Genomic DNA, 8,080 nt, shown 5'->3' on the forward strand with positions numbered 1-8,080 from the left:
AGCCGCAGAAATGCGGCCGCCGGCCCCGCCAGGGCCTGGGGGTGGGGCCGCCTGCCAGTGTTTTTCCAGTTCCCCTGGTAGCTCCGGGCCGCATTTAGAAGCCGGGGAAACTGGGCCGAGGCCAGTGTCAGGGCACCAGAGGCCCTGGCGACCTGCAGAGAACTGCCCAGCGGTAGACCGAGCCAGGGCTGGGGCGGATAGGGAGGTGCAAGTGCACCTCGGCCCAGAGAGTTGTCCCAAAAAAGACCGGGCGCCAGACAGCAACCCTGGACTTCTTCAAAAAAGTGAATGTTATTTCTCAAAACCCTTGGGCTCCTACTTAGTGCCTAGCGAGACCACTTGGAGCGATATAAAGAAAACACTAATTCCCACACAGCACCTGCCCTCACACAGCTCTCAGTTTAGCTTGGGTGATAGACAAGTATTCTGGTGACTCATCCCAGGCATGATCTGATAAGTGCCAAAAGTGAAGTTTAAACAAAGGGCACCTAAGAACAGAGATTAATTCTGATTGGTGAGGAAACCCGGGTAAGTTTTTCTGAGCCATGGCATTTGAAGCCCAGAGGGGAAAGATGAGTTCAACAGGAAGAAATAGGAATAGGAGGGTGGAGAAAAGCACAGGTATGTAAATAGATAGAGCCAGTTTGGAGAAGTCAGTCTGGAGGTCCAGTTTAGAGACTTCCAGGACGTTCACCGTGGTGTATTTAAGGTTTCGATTATTTAAATTGATCTAGAAGTCAATAGTTGCAGGTGTTAGACCTTGGCTTCCTGCGGTGTAGTCCAGGATTTCAAAGCACATGGTCTGGCCTCACATGACTGAGGTTGTAAGACCAGAGCAACTTAACCTTTCTGTACCTTGGGTTTGTAAATTCTGTGCCTAGTTTTGTATCTTAGGGCTGGAAGGGTAGTATAGCATATATAATTGTGAGAGTGAAATGAGTAAATGCAAGCAAAACTTTGAAATGGTGCCTACCACAGGAACCCTGGGCTCTTATGGAGTCAACTTTATGGTTCCTAAACAGTCCCAGTAAGGGGTGTTCACCAGGCCAGAGTGCCAACCCTGGACTTTGCCCAGTGATTGTAGGATCTGCCTGTAATAGTGTCCCCCACCATGCAAAAACTGTATCTGGCAAGGTGAGGGACACCCTGGGCACCCCCCAACCTGCTTGTCCTAAATAGGTTCTGCTCCCCTTTCCCTGGGAATTAGCCTGTTATGAAACTTCTTCCTTTGTTTCTGAATTTGATATATTCTTCCAATTTATTGAGCCAGGCACTATGGGAATAAAACTAATCTGCGGTTAAAAAGCTCACAGTCTAGAAGGCAAGACAGTCTGTTTTTTTGTTATTTAAATTACTCTGCTTAGTGCCATAAAGAGGAGTCATGCACACTGGTGATACAAATTGTCACACGTCATAACAGGTAACTTTTGGCTCTTCCGAATTATGACTAATCTTTGTGAATTCTTACAGAAATTGCTGGCACAGTAAATAACCAGTCAGATTCCATTTAAGAAAAACTACTGTCAAGTGGTTACTTTCAGAATGAATTGTTATATCATACTGCTATCTTCTGAGCGAGCATGGTCACCTTGATGTAATCAAGGAACTGGACCATGTGCTGAGCAAGTTCCTTTCAATATTTGGGCTTGAGTATCCTTGTTGACATAGTGAAAAAGAAATTTCTGAAGTCCTTTTCGACTCTATGTCCTGTGATTCTTCTTCCTCAGCATACTTCTAAGAATCCTTTACAGCTTGACACACTGGGGTTATAAGAACCAATACTGAATATTTTAAAGCTTTCAACTGAGGTCCTTGGTCATTTTATAACCAAATATTTTCATCTGCCTTTGAAGATGTGAAAACAGATCTGAAGGATGAGCATTGGATTTCCACTATTACCAGCAAATAAGTCACATGTTTTTGAAGACCTGCAATGTTAGAATCAAGTCCACTGCATGGCCCACCAGAGAAAGCCTGCATTGGACAGAATTTTATAGGTACTACTAAGACCCTCTCCTTTGCTCTATTATACCATCACTTTCCTTCTTCATCCTCAAAAATTTCTTCCCATCATTTTCCTTTGCCCACTTTTTTTCTAAGAAGACAATGTTGTCTGTTGGTTATCTGGATGCTTCATTTAGAAAATTTATTTCCCCACCTGCCTAGAGGTTTTCCAGTAGAACATGTACTGAATAAAGTAAACTTACTGAATTAGGATAATAAATTATAATGTCAATCTGGGGGCCTCCCTGCTGGCACAGGGGGTAAAAGCACAGCACTATGAAGCTACCCGCAAACTACAGCATGAGTTCTATCCCCAGTTAGGGAGCAACAACCTCTCCTGTCTTGCCCCGCTGCTCCCCTCAGCAGTGTACTTCAGTCAGGCTGCCTGTTCTGCTCCCCACTTTGTCTCTGGTGAATTCTCTCACCCGTCTGCATCTCTGGCCTGTACCCCAGTGCTTGTATGCATAAATAAAGCTTAAAAAAAAAAAAAGATGTCAGTTTGAATTAGTGAAAAATCTAACCTTTAAATATCCAATAGGGAAAACAGAAAATCTGCAAATACTTGTAGTGATTGTAGTGAGTCTGAATTCGTAGTTTACAAAAGGGCTTGCCTTTATAAAAACAATGCTCTAAAGTCATCTAAAGAATGTAGTGGTCAGATTCAACATGGCTCTTGCAATATTAATTAAACTCTAAATCTTTTTAGAATAAGGAGAAGAGGAGCCATGAGTGCAGTCCAAGTAAGTGATTGGAGTATAAATTAATGATAGCTTTATTGTAGCTAGTCTTTCTGTGTCCAGATATGTTTCCTATTCTAATTTGTCTTTGGTCAAGCAGGATCAATGCTGTTTTCCCCATAGAATTGCAGGTTTCATTTAATCATAACAACGTTATGTAAGTAGCACTATTTGTAACTTGCTGTTTTGTTTTTCAGATATGTGATCTGCTCCTTTTCTAGTCATTTAATGTGAGACATGAAATTTATAAATCCAATTTATGAAAACCTCTAGCCCGAGAAAAACTATCATGGTTAACAAACATTAGCATTCACAATGTCGTTTTCTACTACTTAGTTTCTCATCTACCAGCTTTTTTCCATAGCCATGAATTTGTCCCTAGACTTGAAGATGTAAAACAGAAATATTATATACTAATATGACTAGGAGAGGGCAAATGCAATATCAGATCCCTTTCAGAAGCAACAAGCAGTATGTCATTTAGGAGTTAAAGTCAGTATAAAGGTGCTGAAGGCATCTCTTCATTTTAGTGAATATCCAATACATACCTGGGATCTGGGATGGGGTATAAAATTTGAAGGAAACTCTCCACACCCCAGATTTTTTAAAGGCAAATTCTCTTGAGCATAGAAAGTTATTCTTTCCTAATATTTCATTTTCATGGTGTAGAAGAATTGTTAAAATGGCCACTTTACCCAAAATGATATAAAGAGTTCAGGCACTCTTGTCAAAACTCCTATGGCATTCTTCAAAGGAACAAAATGAACATTGCTAAATTTGTGTAGAACCACAAAAGATTTTTGAATAGCCAAAGCAATCCTGACCAAAAAAAAAAAAAAAAAAAAAGACAGGTGGTATAAAGCTCTGAGACTATACCAGAAAGCTGTAGTAATCAAAATAGTATTATACTGGAATAAAAATGAATACAAAGATTAATGGAGTACAATTGCGAAATCACACTAACATGGCCAGTTAATCTATGACAAAGATGCCAAGAGCATACAACAGAGTAAGGAAAGTCTCTTCAATAAACGGTGTTGGGAAAAACACATACGAAGAATGAAACTAGATCATTTCTCATGAACAAAAATTAATTCAAAATGGACTAACTACTTGGAATTAAGACCAAACCATAAAATGCATAGAAGAAGACAGGCAAAGCACTGACATTGGCTTCATTGATATCTCTGGGGACACAAACTATTGATACAATGGCAAGGGAAATAAAAGTAAAAATGAACCAGTTGGCACTTCATCAAACTAAAAATCATCTGAATAGTAAATGAAACTGTCATTAAAATAAAAAGACACCCTACTGAATAGGAGAAAATATCTGTACATCATACATCTTACAAGGAATTAATATCTAAGCTCTATAAAGAACTCATATACTCATCAGCAAGAAAATAATCCAATCTAAACATGGGCAGTAGAGTTAAATAGACACTTATCTAAAACGACAGACGGATGGCCAACAGGTACATTAAAAAATGCTCATCATCACTTATTTTCAGGGAAATGAAAATCAAAACCACAATGAGATACCACCTCATACCTCATGAATGTCCCGTGTCAAAACCTGAAACAACAAAAGTTGGTGAGGATGTGGAGAAAAGGGAACCCTCATACACAGTTGGTAGGAATATAGATTGGTCCAGCCCCTATAGAAAAACAGTAGTACTCTCAACATATAAAACATAGATCTGCCACATGATTCAATCATTGCTCTCCCAGGTATCTATCCAGTGAACATAAAAATACTAATTAGGGCACAACGGTTAGGACGCAGCACTGCAAGATGCCACAGCCACTTCAGTGCGTGTTCAGTCCCTTGCCCTGAAGGTGACCCACATGGTGCAGCAGACCTCTCCTGACATGCCTGCTGCTCCCCTCAGCAGTGTACTTCGTGGATCTGCCTGTTCTGCTCTCCACTCTATCTCTGGTGAATCTTCTCACCCCTCTGCACCTCTGACCTGTACGCTAGTTCTATATGAATAAATAAATAAATCTTTTTTAAAAAACCCATTAATTAGAAGGCAATATGTGCATTTCTTGACTATTAACAGTAGTCAAGTTATGAAAATGATATAAATGCCCAACAATAGAGGAGAGGATTAGAAACATGTGGTATATATACAATAGGATACTACTCATCTACTAAAAAAAAATGAACTCTTGCCATTTATGACAATGTGGAGGGAACTGGAGGGGATTATGCTAAGTAAAACAATTCAAAAGGAGAAAGAAAATCACCACATATTTCACTCATATGTAGGGTATAAAGAAACAAAGCAAAGAAACAGACAAAACTGAACCAAAACAAACCCTTAGACTCTGACTGCAGAACTGAGTCTGCCACAGCGGGAGGGCGAGGATGGGAGCTACAGCTGAGGAGCCCTGGACCCAGCTGGAGTCCTTCAGGTGCCTTGGTGGTAGGCAAGTCATGGTAACATATATCTGAAGAAGGGTAGGCCTGCACCCCTAAATCTCTGTTGCATAATTAGGCACTACACGATTCTTTTTACACAAATCGAATCCTGAAGGACCAGATATTTCCCTGGACATCTAGATAATGAAGTAATTGTGAAAATGGTCATGTGTGCCTTGAAGAGGACAATAAGCCTCTTAACAACTCTGAAACCCAATACCCATAAGTGGTTTTGTTTTCTTGTTTTGAAGTTAGGGGGAAAGGCAACCCCGGGAGGCACAGATTGGAGAGGGAGCAGAATGTGGGATCTGAATTCTCCAGGTAGATAGAGAATTCTGAAGCTACATCAGTGAGGTGTCGAGATTTCATTTTAAGTTCAAAACAGTGAGTAACCTTCCGATGAAGAGACCTTTTGAAACAATTTAATGCTGGGCACAATTCACAAAAGGATAACTGAAAAAAAATATTTTTTGCCTCAAATATTCACATAGCCCCTATGTCAAAGTCCAATGCTATCATCATATTTACAGATATATGGGTTTAAAAGTAGAGATTTTAATTCAAATAATTGTCTTAAAATATTTCAATCAGTTTCTAATCGAACATTGGGTTGAATTCAACTTAATTTTTAAAAACTTGAGATTTGGGGGCCTCCCTGGTGGCCTAAGGGTTAAGTGCAATGGCCTGAGTTTGACCCCCAGCCAGTGAGCTAACCCATGTGGTGTGGTGCAACAGACCTTTCCTGCTGCTCCCCTCAGCAGTGTACTTCATCTATCTGCCTGTTCTGCTCCCTACTCTGTTTCTAGTGAATCCTCTCACTGCACCACCTCATGCCCAGCCTCTGGCCTATTCCCCAGATCTTCTACACATAAAACAAAACCAAAAACACACACAATATCCCATGTGTAGCTTACAACCTTCAGCCAAGGGCAGAGACCTCAGCTGTATGCTTTCTCTCACCTGATGGTCCCTCCTCAGCCTTCCCACTTTGCTCTCTGGAAACTTGTTCTATGTTAAATAAATAATCCTCTGCCTGTAGCCTCAGCAGGAATCCCTGGTTCTGCCTTTCTTTTGCCACTATGGGTCTGATGACTCCTCATGGCCCCCACCCTAGGTATAAATAGGCTGAGAGCAATGGAGAGACATGAGGTACCAGGGCCCTTAGACTGAGGAGTCAGGCATGGTGGGTTAGGGTTTGCACCTGACTAGTGATTGTGGGAAGACATTCTCTGCCTTCCCCTCACACTGGCCAAACCATGGTCCCTACTTCCTCCAGTAAAAGTCTGTCTTTGGTACCACCCAGCTCTTCCACACGTTCATTTTCTGGACCTTGTCTTTGCCTGACTTCTCCATTTACCCTTACTTCCACCTGGTTCTATCCTTTCCTTCTTTCTCAAGACTGTGCTCTGGATCCCATCCCAGGGGCCCACAAAACATCTGCTTTTATTCCTGAATTTTCAGCTTCCCTTGCTTTTGTTACTTTTTCCCTTCAGCATATAAACACAGTTAATCTAAAACCTCAGGAGGCCATTAAAAAGGCAAAGTATGTTTATTTGGGATCAAAGAATTGCAATTTGGGGAGCATAGACTCGGGCAGGAAAGCAAATTGTATCCAGGAGGGACAAAAGTCAAGGCTTTGGGGGGGGGTGGTGAACAGGGAGATGAGGTAATGGGGGGGTGAGGTAATAGATGAGATGAGGTAATGGTCAGGTGAAAGTCAGAAGGTAAAAGTAAATGGTTGGCAGAGGGTTGCAAGAAAAGGAGGTAGAGCTTCACTTTTTTTTTTTTACTTTTTAAACAGGATAGTCTCATTCCTGTTGACTTCTCCAAATGTTATCCGTTTGGCCTAATCCAAGGGTTATGTCCAATTTAAAGGGAACGGTAAAGTAACTTTTCTTGCAGTGGCATCTTGGGCTCCATTTTAAAATAGCTCTGTGTACATCATTCAGCACAGCACATTTATTTCTTTACAGTCTTTCAGAACCAGCTTTTCCAACCCTGCACCTCTCTGTCTTCCAGTACTTCTTTCCTCCCTTCTCAGCAAAGGCTCCTGAAATCTCACTCATGGCCTCACGTCTCTCTCAACCCCACCCTGGCAGCCTGGCTTCCATCCCCTTCTCCCTACTGACATGCTCTAGCCAGGGCACCTCAATGAACAAACCAGATGGTCATTTCTATCTCCCTGTCAGCATTTGTGACAGCTTTGAACAAGTGCAAACCGCACCCTTCAAATTCCCTCCTTTCTTAGCCTCTGTAAATTCTATTTCTCTTGGGGATTTCTCAATACCGTCATGGGATTCTTTCTTCTTTGTACTCCATCAAGGTCATTGACCCTAAATGCCTGTCCATATCCCTTTTCCTCTTGTGATGGACATCTAATGAAGAAGACCATCAAACCTGGTATTGTCCTTTGGGACTTTTCTCCTGAGTCCCAAGAACCCAACTGCTCATGGGAATCTTCTCATGGAAGTCGGTGTATCTCAAACTCAATTCATGACCAGAGTCCCCATCACTCTAAGGGTGCCCTACTTCTGTTTTCCCAGGTTCACTTTGGTTTCTTCATCCCCCTCCATCTCTGTTGTCCCTACATCTCACCGGCCACCAGGAATGTCAGGTCTCTCTATCTCAGGCATCTCAAACCCCACTGTTACTCCATTCATGCAGGCATTTCCAGATTTTTACTTTCACTTCCTCCAGGTAGACTTCCCCTCTTTCAGCCTTGTCTCCCTCCAATCTATCAACCATTCTCTAAGCACCTATCTAAATATCTACATTTCTGTTAAAGCACTTCGAAGGATTTCCTGCTGCCTCCCAAGGCCAGAGAAACTGAATGATTTGTATTTGCTTCTGTCTGACTCTCTTGCTTTATTCTCTACAAGAAAGCCACTTCCCGTCCATGTCCCACATATGC

This window comes from Condylura cristata, unplaced genomic scaffold (assembly GCF_000260355.1).
Source record: "Condylura cristata isolate star-nosed mole 26May11 unplaced genomic scaffold, ConCri1.0 scaffold00003, whole genome shotgun sequence".
NCBI classification, from domain to species: Eukaryota; Metazoa; Chordata; class Mammalia; order Eulipotyphla; family Talpidae; genus Condylura; species Condylura cristata.